Source organism: Adiantum capillus-veneris, chromosome 30 (genome assembly GCF_014529385.1).
Source record: "Adiantum capillus-veneris isolate H3 chromosome 30, ASM1452938v2, whole genome shotgun sequence".
Lineage (NCBI taxonomy): Eukaryota > Viridiplantae > Streptophyta > Polypodiopsida > Polypodiales > Pteridaceae > Adiantum > Adiantum capillus-veneris.
The window spans coordinates 78,475,257-78,497,006 of record NC_140960.1 but is presented as its reverse complement, the minus strand read 5'-3'; positions in this window follow the sequence as shown (position 1 = coordinate 78,497,006).

Sequence of the window (21,750 nt, the reverse complement as noted above, 5' to 3'; positions counted from 1 at the left end):
CCTCAATACCTAGCCACAAGCTCTAGATTTTGGACATCCCATTCTCTATTCCTAAACCATCAAGGTAGAGGTTAAGGTCAAATTGTTCAAGTGCACTCAATGCACTTGAACAATAAGGGAGCTCTCACTAACTTTCTCCTTGAGCAATTTAGAGGTTTAGGGCTAATTTTTCATGTGTGCAGATCACACATGGCCCCAAATATTGTGAAAATGTAGCTTGCAGTCAAGCTAGATAATGATAGAATCTCGACCGTTTTGATCTCGCTAACTCAACGCACATGAACAAATAATTAGTCTTGCACCTCCAACTTCCATTTAGGGCTATTGAATAGCAAGGTTAAGATTTAGCTTCCAATCATCATTAGAGCTCTTATTAGCTAAGTCATAATTCCTTAGTTGTTTGGTGTCTATCTAAGTCATAAGTCCTTACTTGTTTGGTGTCTATCTAAGTTGTAACAAGGATGAAAAAAAGATGATATATAAACAAGGGAGAGACACAAAATAGAGATATGCTAAGATGGTAAACCTTACATATTGCGTTGTTTGATAAGGAAGCTTTCATCAGAGTCGGATTTAGATCTTTCTTCGAGGATGCCAAAGTGCCTTTTTTGAAACTACTAGGGAGTCATATGTGGAGCTATCTATCATTACATCATTATTCTTGGATGACACAATTTCCAAGACATCCTTCAAGTATAAATGTGCTTTTGAATTTTTGTAGGGATTTAGTAGCATTGACTCTCATAACTCTCTCTTTTTTGAGGCAAACCGCTACGGCTCGCTTTATCCTTTCCAGAAAATTTTCTACATTGATAGCGATGATCCTAGAATCATTGTAATGATTAAATGCTAATTAATTTTGAAGGATTAATTGCTTCAATTTATGGAACTTAGAATCGTAAAAAGATTGACAGTTCTCTAATTTTATCCAAAATGCATTTCTTCACTAGGTCCAATTGCAAAAAGGCTAATTGCTATCTTGTTGTTCTTTCTGACTTCCCAATGCTCAAGAGAACAAGAAGCGACGTCCAAGCTGCTAGTGTTGTAAGGTATCAAGAGTCTCAACAAGGCAAGGATTTGCAAAGCACATTGGATCGAGCTGCTGAGTCCACTGAAGCTAGTAGGCTAAATTGGAAGATGTCGCAATGGTGGCCAACGATGAGATACTTAAAAAAAATGAGGGGGAGGCATTGGTGTAGCAATATTAATTTTCCCCAATTGAGGACCTTTCTAGGAAAAATGCTAATCTCCAGTCTCCAATTGAGCCACAAGAGGTTCAAGTTCAACAAGCACCACTCCTTGAAGAAGATCCAAGCAAGACATGAGGATGAAGATTAAGATCATGGGGAGGGTCATGGGGAAGAGAATGTGGAAGAGGAGAAGGTGTCTAACCAGGAATATGGACCATTTTCCCTCGGAGATAAGGCCCCCACTCAGCAACATCTTGTACTACAGGAGGATTCTGTCCTTGTTGTCTGACATTAGGCCCTTTAGCCCTATTGTGGACAACTCCATCTTCTTGGAAGATAACTCTCCTGACCTCCACTGTATGCACAGGCTTCTTATGCATCTTTTCTTCATTGAAGTATACGTATTGTTGCGAACTATCTTTTTAGCTTCAGGATCCCATGACTGAAACCCCATTTTGCCAAGATTGCCATAGCCAAGAAATATGCTTTTCTTTGACTTAGGTGGTAACTTGCTTCAAAAATCCTTTGGAACATGGCAATACTCTTCACAGCCAAAGACTCTACGATGCTTGTAAGAAGGTGGTTTCCTAGACCAAAGCTCTTCAGGTACCTTCTCATGTAAAGCCTTGTTAGGAACTCTATTAATAAGATGGATAGTAGTTGCTAACTCTTTCGCCCAAAATCCATTAGGCAACTCTGCATTAGACAACATGCTATGTAACTTCTCTTCTATGTTACGATTGATCCTCTCAGCAACACCATTTTGTGGAGGGTTATATGGAGTAATCAACTCTCTTTTGATGCCTTTGGAATCACAAATTTTTTGAAAGACTTTAGTGACATACTCACCGCCATTGTCTGACCTTAAGTACTCGACTTTCCTACCAGACTTACTCTCCATTAATGCCACAAAATTTTGAAATTTTGAAAGAACTTCATCCTTCTTCCTAAGAGGATATACCCACACTTTCCGTGAGAAGTCATCTATGAATGTAACAAAATATAATGAACCTCCCATAGATATGTTAGTCATAGGTCCACACACATCACTATGCACTAACTCTAATGGATCATTTTTTTGAGTGCTTCCCCTTTTGTGTGGTGACTGTGTTTGTTTACCATAAAGACAATGCTGAAAAGTCTTAGAAATTGAAGCCATGAACATAACCGAAACGAGACAAAATTTTCATTCCCTTTTGAGACATATGTCCTAATTGGCGATGCCACAAAGAAACACTTGGCTGCTCGGTTACATGTTATTTAACATTGGATACATGTAGCATGTACGAAGTCCTAGACTTTGAACCACACGCTCCCACTAAAGGACCTTTGGTGATCTTCCATGAACTATCACCAAATGTGCAGTAATATCTTGCGTCATCCAATTGTCCTGTATTAATGAAGCTTTTGGTAAGCTTCGGTACATGTCTCACATTCTTGAGCGTGAATGAAGAACCATTCCAAAATTTCAGGTGCACATTGCCGACACCAACTATGTTGCAAGCAAAATCATTGCCAAGACGAACATGACCTTTTTCGGCTGCATTATATGTACCGAACTACTCTGTGTGAGGAGTCACATGAAACAATGCACCTGAGTCAAGAACCCAATCCTATAAAGCATAGCCATCAATGGCAACCAAAAATGTTGAATCCATGGCAGATGTGAGATAAATGTCTTCATCAGAATCTTCAACAAAAACATTGCTGACCTCTTCAATCTTTATACTGCTTTATTTAGTCTTGCCTTCTTTCTGCTTCTTGTCTTTAACTTTCTCTTGTTTCCACTTTTGACATTCTTTCTTCATGGGACCCTTTTTGTCACAATGATAGCACTCAATGTCTTTTCGGCCAATTGATTTGCCACGAGTTTTTTCTCTCTGATTCTGCTTTCCCTTTTCTTGTGATCTATGAACAACGAGACCACTGCTAGTAGCACGAGAAGCATCAAGATTCTTCCTGCTAACTTCTTCAGTAAGCAAACTGCCCTCAACATCAGCACATGTTAAACCATCAGGAGGTGATGAGTTACTTATGGCTGTGCAAAAAGTATCCCAACTTTTTGGCAACATAACTAGCAAGAACATTGCTTTGACCGAATCATCGAAATTGACTCCTTGTGCAGAAAGCTGACTGAAAACTGTGTTGAACTCATTGAGATGGTTGCAATGGGTGTGCAACCATCTCAATGCACGAACATTGCTTTGACCAAATCATCGAAATTGACTCCTTGTGCAGAAAGCTGACTGAAAACTGTGTTGAACTCATTGAGATGATTGCACATGGGTGTGCAAAAAGCTGACTAAAAACTGTGTTGAACTCATTGAGATGGTTTCACAGTGTGTCCTCATCCATCTTCAAATCAACTAACTTTTTTAGCCAATAAACCTGTGATACTGCACTTTGCTTCTCATACATGTTACATAACTTCTTCTAGATCTCATAGCTAGTCTTTTCCATGTTCACATTGAAGTACACATTCTTTGACAAAGTCAGCATGATGGTGGACCTGACAAGCTCATCCAACTCCTACCAATCATACTCATCCATATCCTCAGGCTTTATCCCCTTCATCTTTATCGGCCGGATTGCTTCTTCTGTACTAAGACATTGTAAATTTGTTCCTTCCAGAATGGGAAGTTATTGCCATCTAACGTCTCAATGTTGAACAAAGAGTTCTCCAATGATGAATCCATCACTTTACAAGGAACAAAAGTGATAGATCTGCTGCAGTAAAGAAGATGATAGAAAAATTGAAAAATTTCGACAGAGTCTCCCTTGCAAAATTGACTTTTGAACCCAAAACAAATGTGTACAATGACTGAAACGCTGATCAAAGTGGCTAAACTGGCAAGATAAAATCCCAAAAATGTGTGAGTGTCTATCTATAGCCACACAAGCATACACAATTCTCACTCCTACGAGAGTGGGTACAAGAACACCAAACTGTGTCCAAGTTGACAAAACCTGTCAAAGTGAGAGTAAACACTTGATCACTGTCAAAGTGAGAATATATCGACCACTATACAAGATGGCATAACACTGCAATATTTTATGGTAAGAAGACGGGAAAAAACAACTAGAATTTTCTTTGCAAAATGAGTTAAAACTCAACGCAAACCAGAAGCCAAAACACTGCATATAACTGTCAGAGTGGGAGTCAACTTGACCACTAAACTATTAGAGAGTAAATTACAAATACGTGAAAATCATGGCAAGAATCTGGGAAAAAACCGATAGAGTTTTTCTTGAAAACTAAGTAAAAACTCAAGTACAATATCTACCGTAAACCATAACACTACTCAATGCCAATGAGTAGAAATTCCAAAATGGCTCCATAGTCAATTTTGGTTTCCATACCCAATTGACGTCTTTTGGTTGTCAATGATGCGATTGGATAGGCTTGGTTTGCTTGACAAAAGCCTTGGGTGGTTTGTTGAGGGTTGGTTTTGGTTGATGCATCATGGGTGGACTTGCATTGCCATTTTGTTTGGGTATCCATAATTTCTTTGGATTGGTTTGCATAATGGACTTTTTTACCGAGATTTTCATGACCATCTTTTGAGAATATCGCTGGATTGGAGTAGGTGTTGATTGGAGAGGTTCCCATATGTAGTCTGATTGTACAAATGGTGTGGCATAAGATTTGTCATCTAGCATTAGTTGCAAGGTATTATCCTGCCAATTTGGTGTGGCAGCTTGATAGGTGCACATCCATGGCACTCCCATAATAACTGCTTTGTTAAGGTCTATATCATCGACTACATGAAACTGATGAGGATAAATTGTTCCATCGACAGTAATTGGTAAATTTACATGTCCCAGGCTATCCATTTTGCTTTATTTGCTACTTTGAGCCCCATAGTATTTGGCATCAAAGGTTCTTTTGTTAATTTCATGAAGGTGGAGTAGTTGACACCATTTTCTCTTGCCCCAGTGTCCACTAGTGCTCGATCAGTGGTACCATCGTCAAGTTGCAGCTCAATTCGTAGATCTATGCCACCTAACCATGTAGACTCCGTTTGTATGGATGCTATGGGAGGGGAATTGGTACAATTGTTATGTTGGCCATTTCTTTGAAGGTGTGCCCGCTCCTTTCTCTTTAATATTCTTATCTTGGCTTCTTGTTGTGCCTGTTCTTGAATTTCATGGGCTCGACTTCTTCACTGATCTGTTGTATGTAATATTTGGAGTTCTTTTGGTGTCAACGAAAGCAAATATTTATTTAACCTGCAGCAGCCACTCATCCAATTAAGCATCTTCTCACCTGCGAATGTTGCAAGCTTGATGGCGTTACTTTGTGATATATCATGTCTTACAAAAGGTCCCATCCCTCATTTTAATTTTTTTTTGGAGTGTTGTTTTAGGGTATACACCAAAACGTAATCCCCTTTTTAGAACTCCTTGCTAATCACATGTTGATCATGGAAAGCTTTCATTTGTCTTTTTTGAGCATATATCTTGGCTACTGCACTCACTCTGGTTTCATATAATTGCTCTAGGATGTCTAGTCTCTCCGATAGCTCATGTCCCCTCCATCCTAATTGTGTTGTGACTCGTAATGTGTTAATTAAGAATTTTATGGGTAGAATTGCATTAATCTCGAAGACAAGGTTAAAAGGAGTGGTTCCAATGGAAGTTTTAAAAGCTACCCTGTAAGCCCATAATGTAGAGTGTAGCTTTTGATCCCAATCATTTCTTGAGTCACTCACTATTTTGGTGAGCACTGTACATAGGTTTTTATTGGTACTCTCGGCTTGTCTGTGGGTGATATGGTCCTGATTTTTGATAAATCACCATGAATTTGTCAAGTAAGCTTTCAATGATGTTGTTCACAAAGTGTGTTCCTCTATCACTCACTATTTCAATGGGAGACCATATCTAGTAAAGATATGTTAAAAAAGGAACTGAGCCGTAGTCCGTGAATTGTTTTTCTGTGTTACCTTTGCTTCCACCCATATTATGTATTGCGTGTGCATCCTGTATGCAGGAGGTATGATGGGGCCAATAAAGTCTATGCCCCATTTGGAAAAAGCGCGTACTCTCATCATTGGCCGTAATGGAATTTCATCTCTCCGTAGGGGTGGTTTTGTGCATTGACATTCATCACATATTTTGATATATGCCTCAGCATCCCTAAACAATGTTGGCCACCAGATTCCTGAATGAAGTAATAGCTTTGCAGTTTTATTAGCAGAGAAATGTCCCCCTGGTTGGCTCGAGTGTGCTTGTTCTAGAAGAAAGAAATATTTGCTCTCTGTAGCAGACAATCGCAATTGTTCATTCTTTTCCTGCCTGTACAATTGGTTTGCAATTAGCAAATAATGTTTTACTTCTTCTTCTACAGTTCTCATTCTTGACTTACCCCATCCCTCTGGGAAGGTCTGGTTTTTTAAGTACTCGATTATGTGAGTACGCCATTTGGGTGCTTGTACTACTCAAAACAGGGTGGCATGTTCCACTGGAGGCTGCTTTGTACATATATCACATGATTTTACATAAATATGGACACTGTTTTCCATGTTTTGCCGTTAGACTCCTAGTCTCTTTAGTCTTTGGTATGTTTGTGTTTCTCCATTATGAAACCCCGTATGTTGTATATGAGCATATTTAAGGTAGTATTCGTATTCATCCGGCTGTACACAAATTTTCAAAATCCCATCCTTACCATGCTTGTACAGTCGTCCCGCTAAAATCTGGAGATTTCTTGTTCGATGTATGATTTATGGTTGTCTTTCTACCAGTAAATAATCCGATTGTGAGTAGAGGGATGACCTCTTCACTCCACCATCTGGAAGATCATCATCAATTCCTTCAGGTGCTTCCCAATGGAACAATCTCAAAAGATGATCTGCACGTGTGTGTGTGTGTAGTTCCCTTTTTTACGACTACTATAAAATCAAACTCAAGCAATAGGATAAACCAACAAACAATCCTTCCAGTGTTGTAAGGTTTGCTTACCAGATATAACAATGCTTCATGATCCACAAAGAAATTGAACTTGTTTGCAAGCAGGTAATGTCTAAATTTTTTGACAGCATATATCGTTCATAAACCTTCTCTTTCCATAGTGGTATAATTTTTCTCCACGTTGTTTAGCTGCCTACTAGAGTAGCAAATGGGAAAATCCATTTTATTCTCTCCTAGCTGGGCTAATATGCACCCTATTGCATATGTTGATGCATGAACATGAACGTGAAAGATCTTGCTCCAATCAAGGGCTTGCAAAATTGGAGCAAAAATTAATCCTTGCTTTAATTTGTGAAAAGACTACTCACTTTCTTAAGTCCACTCAAACTTCGCAACAATGAGGGAATACAAAGGCTTAGCAATTATAGCATACATGTATATGAAGCACCTATAGTACCCACAATGTCCCATAAATGCTTGCACTTCTTTCATTTTCATTGGTCTTGGTAGTGCATCAATTATTTGTATCTTTTCTTGATCAGTGGAAATCCCATTTTTGGACACAATGTGGCTCAAAATTTTACCTTGTCTTACCATGAAGACACATTTTTCAGGGTTTAAGCTGTCTTATGCTGATCTTCTGCTTTTATGGTCAACTGGCTGTAGCTTGAGGACCGCCGATCTAGAAAACTATAGGCCTTCTTTCCCGCAACTCTGTCAATAACATGGTTTGTTATTGGTAGTGGATAGTTGTCCCTGATGGTAGAAACATCTATCTGTTTGAAGTTCACACAAACACACAATTTACCATTGTTTTTGGGTACTACCACAATCGGGGACACCCAATCAGTGTGTTCAATCTCGTAGATAAACTCCGCATCCTTCGGTTTGTCTATCTTCGCCTTAATTTTTTTGGCAAAAGTCTTTTTGTACGTATAAGGATGTTGTCTACGTGGTCTGGCATCACTTTTAAGTGGTATCGTGTGCTGATAGATCTTTGGATCTATTCCCTTAGTGTCTTTGTAAAACCAAGAAAACACACCTTTATACCACCTGAGTGTATCTATCAAAAGCCGCTCTTCTTCTTCCATGAGGTCCGTGGAAATGTATGTCAGTTTAGGTTCCTCGCCTAGTTTAGCTAAGTTTATGCATTTGGCTTTTTCAGGCCCATCATATGAAATTTCATGCTCCTTTGGGCTTCTGTACTACAATTTTTCTATCATGAATAGTGTACTTTTTGTACTGGGAAGGTGCATCAAACTTATCATTGTTTGATTCATCATCAATTTCCAACTCTGTTGTCCAAACTTCTTTCAAAGTTCGTTTCAATTCATTGTATTTGTGTTTGCGCTCAATTTGGATAACTTCGTTGCTTTTTCTAAAATACTCTTTGTATGTGGCTTTTTTTTGTTCTTTTTTTTCAAGTTTGTTTTGGTGGAGTTGGGTTTCATGTACCTCTTTGAAATCCCATCTTTAAGGCAATTAATTGCTTTGACCAACCTTAAATACTGCGTATTGTCGGTTAATAGAGGTACTGAATATTCTTCGGTCTGTAATGAGGCTAGGAGCATACAGACTTACCACAGTATAATTGATGGGTTCTGCAAAGGTCACTGCCACCTAATAGCCTTTTGTAGAATTTTGCACCTTTGAGATAAGATTTATCCATTTGCTAGAAACTCCAATAGCTGCTCCACCTTTTCCTGCATGACGATTAGTACTTTGCCATTGATATCCAATTCCAAGTCTTTGTCAAGGTCATTACCTTTAACCTTTAATTTATGTAGACATATAAAATCAGGGAGGATAGACAAGTTTTGGATCCACCTTTTGATTACAATGGGTCTTGTAGGGTCTGTCAGACCCTTACAATTAGAGGAGATACCTGAAAGATTAGGGCACTTCATTTTTTTTTTTTGATGTTTAGCCATGGACACGGAAGCTCTGTTAGGGTCAATAAATTTCTCTACTTTTCTTTTTTCTTTTGACATTTGCATATTGTGCAGTGATTCTTCTTCTGCTTGGATCATTATAATGTCCACTGAAGGAGATGGGGAAGAAGCCAAAGTAGCTATGGTATGTGCATCATGTGCTTCCAAATCTTGGGTGAACTGTTCTATATCATTTTGGACTTTAGTAGTCTTGGTTTCTTGGGTACTTTTAATGCATTCATTATCACTATTAGAGTTTGATAGTCCTCTTGATTTCTCATTGGGGCTCTTTGGAGGGACTTGAGTCCCTTGCTGTCTTGAGGATGATTCTGCCTCTATACTCTTTTCTCCCTCATTATGTCATGATGGTTCCATCTCTTCATTGACTAAACCAGTAAAAGGGAAGAATACATCTTCAAGGAGCACATCAAAATAGTTGAATTAGGATTTTAACCACCCTTTCTTCTCTGGGTCCTAGTGGTGTTTCTTTGGTTAACTGGTTGAAAAGCCTTTTGTTGGTCAAGTTTGGTGACATTAGTAGGTTGGGCTTGAGATTTGGCTTGCATCCTTGTAGGGCAGTCTTTGATTAGATGCCCTTGTTGAAAGCAGTGAAAGCAAGAATTTGGGAGGTTTTTGTATAGGATCTTTTGCTCATGTAAGATGTGTCCAAAGAAATCCTTAATGGGAACTGACATTTTAGGTATTTTGTTCATGTTAACTTCAATAAGCAGTTGTGGGTTCCATTTAGGGTTGATCCCTTGTTGGCCTTCTATCCTAGCACTTTGCCAACCACTCCCCCTATATTACTGAGCCATGGATAATATTCAACTGGAAGGTTGGGAAAATCCACCCATATAGGGGCTTTGGAAGGCCTTTCACCCTTTGGGTTGAACACCTTGTACCTTTAAAAAAATGAGATGAGAGTATTTTTTATTAGCCATTTGCCCTCACTTATTACTTGTAAAGCACTGTCAGCATCCTCAAAATAAAAATAGGTAGTAGTTATTAGGCAGGTATTGAATTTGCTGTGGAAACAAATTCCTATTTTCCCAATTAGGAGATAGCCATCTTTTCAAGGCTTCTAGAGACGATCTAGGACCATGATAGATCCCTATAACCACTCTAGCAGTGAGCTGTTTGTGCCAGGCTTCTAGATCAGCTCTGTTGATGGTGACACTTTCTTGCATTTCACTAACACTATTCCTTTCACAATAGGTATTATGTTGGTTACCTATGTTAAAGGTTAGGCCAGGGTTAACATTACTTCCAAGAGAATTACCTGGTGAGAGAGATCCATTATTCAAAAAATGAATGTGATGTTGATACCCTTGTGGATGTTGGATTTTCAATATACCCCCTTCTTGCACATTCCAAGCATTATTACTAAAATTAGGCGATATAGTGTTCATACCTTGATCAACTTGCACCTCAGAACTGAAGAGGGGGTTGAGGAATTTTCCTGGTCCCTGCACAGACTCCGCATAGGAAATTAGAGGAACACCAGTTTGATTGTAGCCAGCAATTGACTGTTGCACCTGTAATTTTTGTTGGATGTTGGCCATGGCAAGTACTCAGTATCCTTCTTCATTAATTACTCTGAGTTGAGATAGGCCATGATTATGTACCAGCTGTGTGTGAGCTAGTCCTCCTCCTAAAAGGAGATATGCTTGGGAAGCAAAAGGGGAACTAATGGAAGGCACTTGGTTAATCACATCTAGATTTTGGAGACCTTTGGTGGGAGATCTAGCCAGAGCAGAGATTCCGTTGAGTAAAGCCTCATGCCGGGCCATTGAGATTTTCTCCCCTCAAGGGGGAGGCTTGGAAGAGATCAGCAGAAGGTAAGTAGAAAGAACGAGGAGTAGGGGTAGGTTGCGACGACAAAAAGGGGCGAGAGGAAATTGCATGGCCTAGAGACGCGAGCCCCCAATGGTGCTCAAAGCCATCACTTTGTCTTCTCCATAATAATGATCTTTTGAAAGGCATGAGTAAGAAAGCCTCAATCGGCATTTTTGAAATCGAAAATAATATGATATTAATCGAGACAGGTTATCCCAAACACCACTTGTATACATAAACACCCCCCCTTGGTTGAGAAGTCTCTCTCTCTCTCTCTCTCTCTCTCTCTCTCTCTCTCTCTCTCTCTCACCAGTCGCTTCTGTATTGTCAACTTTGACATGGTATTTGAGCCTTGGTGGAGAGAGCTTGTGTTCTAAAAAGAACTCCCCCCCCCCCTGTTAAGTATGGAGCTTGATTTACCCTTGTAATATTCTGTGGTAAAAGCACGTGACATTTGTAAGGCCCACATTATGAGGAGAAGCCATCGTGTGTGAAGGAAAATCACTCACCGAAAACCAAAATTTTCACGGACAAGAATCAGGGGCAACTTTAGGGGCCTGGGGGACGGAGGCCCCCGAGACTTTTTTTCCCCTCGCCGGAATATTCATTTTCGCCGGAATATTATGGCCGGACGGCGGTCGGAAAGTGGTCGTAAAACAACCGGTCGGTTGGCCGGTGGCCAGTAGTCAATGGCCGGTGGCCGGTGGTGGCTGGTGGCCGAATTCAATGGCCGGTAGTCAAATTCAAATGCGGACTTGTCTTCTCAAGGGCGGCCACACATGGGCGGATTGGAGGGTCCGATTTGGACTTATTCGCACAAGGGCGGCTACACATGGCTGCCTCTCATAAGAGAGGGCAACGCTTTTGGCCTATAAAAGGAGGCCATTTCTACACACATTTCATAGTGTGAAGTTGATGCAACAAGGTGAGTGTGAGGTGGTGAGAGTGAAGCAAGGCGGGAGCTCTATTAAGGGTTTAATCCCTTTGTAAACTACTTCTTCTTTTGAAGTGCTAAAGCCATTGAGTGGCTGCTTTCCCGTGGACGTAGCCCACATTGGGTGAACCACGTATATCGTGTGTACTCTCTCTCTCTCTCTCTCTGTCTCTCTCTCTCTCTACTCTATAATCTCTTGTGTGTGAAATCTATCTCTCTCCATTAAGTAATCTACTCAAAAATCTATTTAGCTACGTCTTATTTCCTAACAACTGGTATCAGAGCAAGGTTTGCTCGTAGCTAAATTATCTCAAGGAAAGGATTCCTTGAATTGAGTGGGAGTTATGGCGGAGGAAGGGAAGCTCAAGATTGAGAAGTTCAACGGCAAAAACTACCAACATTGGAAGATGCAGATTGAAGACTATCTCTACCAGAAGGACCTCTATTTGCCACTAGGCGGTCTTGCGAAGAAGCCCGCAACAATGGCAGATGAAGCATGGATTGTCCTTGATCGAAAGGCACTGGGAACAATCTGGTTAAGCTTGGCGTTAACGGTGGCCTTCAATGTTTCAGAGATGAAGACCATGGAGGACTTGATGAAGTCACTTGACGACTTCTACGAGAAACCATCAGCATCCAATAAGGTATTTCTTATGAAGCGCTTGTTCAATCTAAAGATGGCAGAGAATGGTTCAGTTGCAGGAAACCTAAATGACTTTAACACAAACATAAGTCAACTTCGATCGGTGAAAATCAATTTCGATGACGAAGTGCGAGCTCTCCTTATACTATCATCTCTACCGGATAGTTGGGACAGCCTTGTGATGGCTATAAGTAATTCTATCTCTGGTACAAATACTCTTAAGTTTGATGATGTTGTGGGTGTTCTCCTAAGCGAGGAAACATGAAGGAGAAGCACAGGAGAATCATCAAGTGCTGCATTGTCAGTGGAAACAAGAGGAAGGCCTAAGGAGAGGTTCAAAAGCCAAAAGGGTCGTGATCGCTCAAGACAGAGCAAGTCATGCACAAAGTCAATTCTTGAATGTTGGAACTGCGGCAAGAAGGGCCACGTCAAGAAGGATTGGTGGTCCAAGAAGAAGAAGGAGACTGAGTCTCAAGACAACAAGCCAACATCGAAGGCCAATGTGGCAGGTAAAGTAGAGCAAGATGCTCTAATTATCTCATTAGACAATGTGTCTAATTTCTGGATAGTAGATTTCGGGGCTTCATTCCATGCGACACCACACAAGCAACATTTTCAAGATTACACCAAAGGTAATTTTGGGTATGTATACTTGGGAAATGATGAAGCTTGTGAGATTGTCGGAAAAGGTACAATTTTTGTCAAAAATGCTAACGGAAATGAATGGAAGCTTAAAGATGTTAGGCATGTTCCTTCTCTTCGCAAAAATTTGATCTTTACAGGACAATTGGACGATGAAGGTCACAACATTGCATTCGAAAATAAACGGTGGAAGATCTCAAAGGGATCTTTGGTGGTTGCCAAGGGAGAAAAGGTCGGTACACTTTACTTGTGTACTGTTAGCACGCAACCTTCAGCTTGTGCAACAACTACAAAAGTTGATAGTGCGGTGTGGCACTATCGACTTGGGCATATGAGTGCCAAAGGAATGCAAATCCTTCAAACAAAGAAGCTTCTACCAGGTTTGAAAGAAGTGGACTTAGAGTTCTGTGAAGATTGTGTTTATGGTAAACAAAAGAGGGTAAAATTTCAAAAATCAGGAAATGAAAGAAAAAATAAAAAACTTGAGTCGGTTCATTCTGATGTTTGGGGTCCTACAAGTACACCATCACTTGGTGGCTCATTGTACTATGTAACATTCATAGACGATGTGACTAGAAAAACATGGGTTTATGTCATGAAGAATAAATCTGATGTATTTTCCATATTTCAAAGGTGGAAAGCCTTTGTGGAGAATGAAACAGGTACCAAGGTTAAATGCCTCAGATCCGACAATGGAGGTGAATATTGCAGCCAAGCTTTTGAAAGCTTTTGTGATAGCAATGGCATTTGGAGGCAAAGAACAACCCCAAGGACATCTCAACAAAATGGGATTTCGAAAAGGATGAACAGGACAATCATGGAGAGAGCACGAAGCATGCGGCTACATGCAGGCCTATCGCTTGAGCTTTGGGCGGAAGCTGTAAGTACGTATGTGTACTTAATCAACCGGTCACCCTCAACGGCAGTGGATGGGGGAGTTCCAGAAGAGGCATGGACAGGTAAACCGGGGAATTATGCATTTCTCAAAGTGTTTGGGTGTGAGGCTTTCATGCACATAGATAGAAGCCTAAGATCAAAGCTAGATGCAAAGTCCAAAAAGTGTTTCTTCATTGGCTATGGAGAAGGTGACTTTGGGTATCGCCTATGGAATCCTGAAGATGGTAAAATCTTAAGGAGTAGGAATGTAATTTTTAACGAAAAAAATATGTACAAAGATTACTTGGAAAGAAAACAAAGAAAAGAAACAGGTGATGAGTACATGGAGCTTGAGGACGGTGAAGACTCAAGGACTGCAAACGGTGACAATGTGCAACAACGTCAACCAAATGAGGAGCCTCAACCTATTCCCCGAAGATCTACAAGAGCAAGTAGACCTCCAGAAAGGTTTGTTCCTTCCTTCAACCATCTCTTGATCTCAGATTCTGGAGAGCCGGAATCATACGAAGAAGCTATGCAACATGAATCCAAAGAAGAATGGACGAAGAGCATGCAAGCGGAGATGGACTCACTACATCGCAACCAAACATGGGAGTTGGTTGAGTTGCCTAAAGATAAGCGAGCACTTCAAAACAAATGGGTGTACAAGCTGAAGGAAGAAGAAGGTGGGAAGAAAAGGTACAAGTCTAGGCTTGTGGTAAAAGGGTTTTCTCAAAAGAAAGGTATTGACTTCAATGAAATATTTTCTCCTGTTGTAAAAATGAGCTCAATTAGGCTTGTCTTAAGCCTTGTGGCTGCTCATGATTTAAATCTCGAGCAAATGGATGTAAATACGGCATTCCCTCACGGTGACTTAGAGGTGGAAATCTACATGCTTCAACAAAAGGGGTATGAAGTAAAAGGTAAGGAGAAAATGGTTTGCAGATTAAAGAAGAGCTTGTATGGTTTAAAGCAAGCATCAAGACAATGGTACTTGAAGTTTGATCGATGGATGTTGGATCATGGATTCACAAGATGCAACTCGGATCACTGCGTCTACACGAAGAATTTGGGAGATGGGAAGTTCATCATCCTAATGCTGTATGTTGATGACATGCTGATTGCAAGTGCTAACATGCAGGACATCAAAGACCTAAAAGAGGAGCTGTCTAAATCTTTTTCAATGAAAGATTTAGGTGCTGTAAAGAGGATACTTGGTATGAAAATATCAAGGGACAGGACGAAGAAGTCAATAAAGTTATCTCAAGAAGATTACATCAAGAAGGTACTAGAAAGGTTTGCAATGCAAAATGCAAAACCAGTTTCTACACCTTTGGCTGGTCATTTTAAACTAACGAAGGACATGTGTCCAAAGACACAAGAGGAGATAGCCTATATGTCTAAAGTTCCATACGCTGGTAGGTTCTCTAATGTATGCTATGGTCTGGACCAGGCCAGGCATTGCACATGCAGTGGGAGTTGTGAGTAGGTTCATGGACAACCCAGGTAAAGAGCATTGGCAAGCTGTGAAGTGGATACTTAGGTATCTCAAAGGGACAACAACAAATGCTTTGTATTTTGGAGGAACTAATATTTTTCTAGAAGGGTATGCTAATGCAGATATGGCAGGTGACAAAGATACTCGAAGGAGCACTACTGGCTATGTGTTCATGGTTGGAGGCACAGGAGTAAGCTGGGCTTCAAAGCTGCAGAAAGTGGTTTCACTTTCTACCAAGGAAGGAGAGTATGTAGCAATGACGGAGGCAAGCAAAGAAATTTTGTGGCTTCACAGATTCTTAGAAGAGCTTGGATTCAAATAAGACAATTGTGTCTTGTATAGTGATAACCAAAGCGCTATCCATCTTGCAAAGAACTCAGCCTTTCATTCAAGGACAAAGCACATTGAGGTGAGATATCACTTCATACGCACTCTTTTGGAAGAGGGACAGCTAAAGCTAGGAAAGGTGCATACAAGTGAAAATCCTGCAGACATGTTTACAAAGGTAGTCAACAAGGAGAAGTTGAGCTTTTTCTCATCTTCAATCGGCATTCAAGGATAAGAAGCCAGGATGGAAAGCAGTCACACAGGTTTGGTTTGGAGATCAGTCTCCAAGTGGGAGATTGTTAAGTATGGAGCCTGATTTACCCTTGTAATTTTCTGTGGTAAAAGCGCACATTTGTAAGGCCCCCATTATGAGGAGAAGCCATCGTGTGTGAAGGAAAATCACTCACCGGAAACCAAAATTTTCATGGACAAGAATCAGGGGCAACTTTAGGGGCCTGGGGGGCGGAGGCCCCCGAGACTTTATTTTTCCCTCGCTAGAATATTATGGCCGGACGACGGTCGGAAAGTGGTCAGAAAACAACCGATCGGTTGGCCGGTGGCCAGTAGTCAATGGCCGGTGGCCGGTGGTCGGAAGTCAATGGCCGGTGGTGGGTGGTGGCCGAATTCAATGGCCGGTAGCGGAATTCAAAAGCGGACTTGTCTTCTCAAGGGTGGCCACACATGGGCGGATTGGAGGGTCCGATTTGGACTTATTCGCACAAGGGCGGCTACACATGGCTGCCTCTCATAAGAGAGGGCAGTCCTTTTGGCCTATAAAAGGAGGCCATTTCTACACACATTTCATAGTGTGAAGTTGATGCAACAAGGTGAGTGTGAGGTGGTGAGAGTGAAGCAAGGCGGGAGCTCTATTAAGGGTTTAATCCCTTTGTAAACTACTTCTTGTTTTGAAGTGCTAAAGCCATTGAGTGGCTGCTTTCCCATGGACGTAGCCCACATTGGGTGAACCACGTATATCATGTGTAATCTCTCTCTCTCTCTCTCTCTCTCTCTACTCTATAATCTCTTGTGTGTGAAATCTATCTCTCTCCATTAAGTAATCTACTCAAAAATCTATTTAGCTACGTCTTATTTCCTAACCCCCCCCCCCCCCCTCTCTCTTACCAATGGTGCCCTTCTTCCCCTTCTCTGCACTATGTGTTTTAAAATTATGTGGCATCATAGCTCTTGGCGTTTTCTCCCTGTTGCAACCTCCACTATTGGGTGCTCAATGACCTCGTTCTCCAATGTTAATTGTGTCTTGTCTAAGGCTCCCCCCTCCCCTTGATGGTGATGGTTCTCCTTCTTGCTGGCAAAGCATTCCTCCTTTATTTCCGTAGCATTTTAAAATTTTATTAGTAGAAGGTTGTGGCACCTTAGGGCATTTAAGTGGACCCCACTTTGACAATCTTGGTGACTTAGAGGCAAAGGACTCTGAACCTCCCTTATTGTAGATTTTGGTGGATAGTTTGGGGATTGTATGGACCTTTTGGATTATGAGAAGAAAGCATTCCAAGTTTTTGGATCTTGCACGTGCAACATGCCTCTCCCCTTGCTTGAGCAATAGTGAAAATTTGAGGGACAATAATTACACCCATTGGAATTTGATAACGAGACTCTTGTTCATGTGGAAAGGCTTATGGGACATTGTTGACAACTTGATATCAAAATGCAAGATTGGCTACTCGCAATCTTCATGCAAATATTTTAAGAGGGCTCCGCCATAGGCCCTCTTAAGGTGATATTAAAGGACCCTTTAAAAGAATTGTGCGGGTTCCATAGGCTTGCTTTAAAAGTGAAAGAGTTAAAAGGGCTCCTCTCCTACATTTTCTCACATCAAATGCTTCAACCATCCCCTACATCAAAGAAATGCCTTTTCCACTTGCTATAGGAGGTCAAAAAGTCAAAAGTATAATATGCACTCTAAATAGACGTGTATAGTGACATATCCCTCATGAGTCACTTCCCCTTCAAATGTAGAGCCACAAGCACTTTCTCCATACTTGCTCAACCCTTGAGTTGCTTTGTGCACCTCTTGATGTGAGAATTGTTCATTAATAGGGGTAATATGTCTTCTTGGAGTGGTTGTGTTGCTATCTCCACATTTAGGAGATTTTGGACCATTTTCTGCAATGGTTGTGGACCTTGTTGAATAAGAACCGTTGCAAGTGCATTGTATGTAAAATAAGATATGACAGTCAACTTCCTCAAATGTGTTCACTTCAAAAATACTTCTACAACTCTTTTTTTTTTTTTTTACATCAATGCATAAAGGGCACTTTTCTCTTTGATTGAGGCTATAGATCACCCAAATCGGAGTTTGGAGTTTGGAGCTATGATCAAAAGAGTGAATGTTGTCTGCTATGTCAAAAATAGTTGAGAGAGAGAGAGAGAGAGAGAGAGAGAGAGAGAGAGAGAGAGAGAGAGAGAGAGAGAGAGAAATTTTATTATTGTCCTCAAACGTCAAATATGACCTATGGGATGAAATTTACATGTGATGTTATATGGTTGATGAGTGATTCTCGATGCTCCAAATTTTTGGTGATGAGAGTGGCAATGGAGAGCCTACATTGTGGCTAGGAGAGGAAAGTGTGTTGGTTTAAGTCATGGCTAAAAATGTGAGAGAAGCAGACTCAAAGTGTATGCCATTAAGGTTTTCTAATCAAACCTTAATCAACTCCCATATATTTTTAAAACTTTTCTCTAAGCGCGATTTTAAATGGGAGCCTAGGCTCCATAAGTCTTGATTTGTTTTGCATTTCTTGCATTTGCATCCTTTGTGTATTGATCGGGCATAGACACTGCCACTTTGGAAGATTCTCTCCAGTGATAAGAACCCCCAAGTTTTCATCAAGCATCTCCTTTAGATCTACATACTTTACATCAAAATAATCATGAACGTGAATCTGTTTGTAATCCAATATCGAGGTGACATCACTATCATTCACGCATCCGCACATGACCATGAAAGAAACAAGTGTTGGAAATAGGGTTGCAAGGAAACACGCACAGCTTGGAGAAGATAAAGGAAGCTCAAGGCACACAATAGAGAGTGTATTACTTAGTGTGCAATGGAAAGATAAATATCCCTAGAGTGATGGGAGTATGTAACAATGCACCGAGGTAAAACTCCTAAAGAGGGAAAAAAATGGCCCGGCGGTCCTAGTGTGTTCAAACATGTCAGTACCACATGTATATGTTAACAAATCCCCCTGGGAGTGGTGCGGTGAACAAGGGCTGACATGAAGAGTAAAGGGAAGTGCCATGCCCTAAGGACAGGATCAATACACAAAGGGGAGAGGGCCCAAAGCTTTGCGGAAAGCTTTAAACTTCTCACAAGACAATGTATTTGTGAAAAGATCTGCAAGATTGTCCTGTGTTGGGACATAAGCCAAGCTGATCTCTCTTGCTAAGAGCGTCTCCCTGATATAGTGGTAATGCACCTCAATGTGCTTTGTGCAAGCATGAAAAACTGGGTTCCTTGCAATTGCCAATGCGCTTTGACTATCACACTCAACCATAACTGTGAAGATTGCCCATTTACTCAGCCTCACAATTGGAAGTGGCCACAGTAGGTTGCTTCTTGGTCAACCATGAAATACATGAACTGCCAAGCATGAAACAAAAACCACTTGTGGACACTTACATGTCATAACAACCAGCCCAATCTGAGTCCAAAAAAGCATGTAAATTTGGCGGCAATGATCCCTCCTTGGGATAAAACAAGCCAAGATGCAAAGTGTTACTCAAGTAGCAACAAAAAAATCCTCTTGACTGCCTGCCAATGCTTAGACCCTGGGCTATGCATAAATCTGTTGACATGTGAGACTGCAAACTGAATATCCAGCCTTGTGTTGCATACATAAATGAGGCAGCCGACAACAGTTTGGTAAAGAGTGACATCATTAGGATCACCAACATCATGTAGACTCAACTTCAAACCTGTTTCCATGGGAGTGGCAATAGGTTTGCAATCCTCAAGTCCAAAATTACATAGCAATGTCTCTATGTAACTTTTCTGACACAAGCCAATACCACCATCACATTGCTTAATGTGTATGCCTAAGTAATGATGCAACAATCTCAAATCTTTCATCTTGAAAGTAGCTTTCAAATTGGCCTTAAATTCAGCAATATGTCTCTCATTTGGTCCAGTGATCAGCAAATCATCTACATAAAGAACCACAATGAGAAGTACATCACCCTCACGCTTTACATACAATGTGGTTTCTGTTGGATTGTTTACAAAAGCCTCATTTGACCAAATGAGTGTCAGATTTCTCATACCAAGCATGAGGAGATTACTTCAACCCATACAAAGACTTCTTACATTTGCACACTTTGTCCTCTTGTCCCTTCTCGACAAAACCACAAGGCTGCGTTACATAGACTTCCTAAAAAATGTCACCATTTAAGAAAGCAGTAACAATATTGGATTGATGTACATCCCAACCAAAATGAGCTTCCAATGCACATAGAAAATGCACAATAGTCATACAATAAGTGGGATCAATTTTTTTTCATAATCTATGCCTTTCCACTGCACATAGCCTTTTCAACAAGTTGAGCCTTATGGTGATCACCCTCACCATTCGGCTTGCGTTTCAACTTGTAAACCCACTTTGTACCAATGGACTTTTTGCTAGGAGGAGAATCACATAAAGTCCGTGTGTCATTTTCTATCAGTGCATCATATTCTGATTGCATGGCAGCCATCCAATTTTTTGAATTTTGTGCTTCATCAAAAGATAGAGGTTCCTCAACATCATGTAAGCTAGACACGTCCAAAGCATAACAATCTGATGCATAAGATGCATGGTGAGAGCCTGAACAAGTACGACTAGACAAAGGTACATCCAATTTACTATCACACAAAGTGTGCACTAGTCATTTTGGCATACCTCTAGCCTACTCATTTTCAACCCTTTCCTCATCATGTACATCTGCATTAGTAATAGGCTGATATGTAACATTTTTAGAAACCCCGATAGGTTGTATATTTGCCTCATTTGAATTTACATTCGAACTTCCACCATTGAAAAGAGGCAATAAACTGTCATAAATGTCATGTGAGCCTACATTACTATCTCTAGTACATGACAGCAAAGGCTGAATAAAATCTTTCACAAACACAACATCGGATGAGACCAAAATACGCTTTGTTTGTGGATGGTACAACATGTAACCTTTGCTTTCAGCACTATAACAACAAAAATACATATGACAGCCTTATCATCCAATTTTTTGCGTTGTGCTTGTGGTACTAAACCATAAGCCAAACAACCAAAAACATGCATGTGCTCAATAGATGGCTTTCTATCATGCCATGATTCATATGGAGTCATAGATGGCACCGCTTTTGTAGGACACCTATTGAGTACATAAGTGGTACACATGACAGCCTCGAGCCAAAATGAATGTGGTAAAGCTTGACTATTGACCATACATCATGCCATCTCCGTAAGAGACATGTTTTTCCTCTTTGCAACACCATGTTGTTGAGGCATATACGGCACTATACATTGGTGTTTTATCCCAAGACTAGCTAGAAATGCATTAAATTCATGAGACATATACTTCCCCCCTCGATCGAAATGGAGGGTGCCCATAGTACATTTTGAGACATTTTCAGCCATAGCAAGAAATTGCTTGAAGCACATAAACGATTTGGACTTAGCTTTCAACAGATATACCCATGCATGCCTAGAGTAGTCACCCATGAAAGTCATGAAGTACAAGTCATTTCCCAAGGATGGAGTTTGGATAGGCCCAAAAACATCACTATGCACAAGCTGCAATTTGCATGTAGCACGAACTGACCCATCCTTTGGAAACTTACTACGCTGCATTTTACCCAAAATACAACCTTCACAAACATGTTTGACAGGTGCTTCAAGAGGTAGCAAAGAAGAAACCATCTAGGATTTCTGTAAATGCAGCAAACTCGCAAATTATAGATGTCCAAA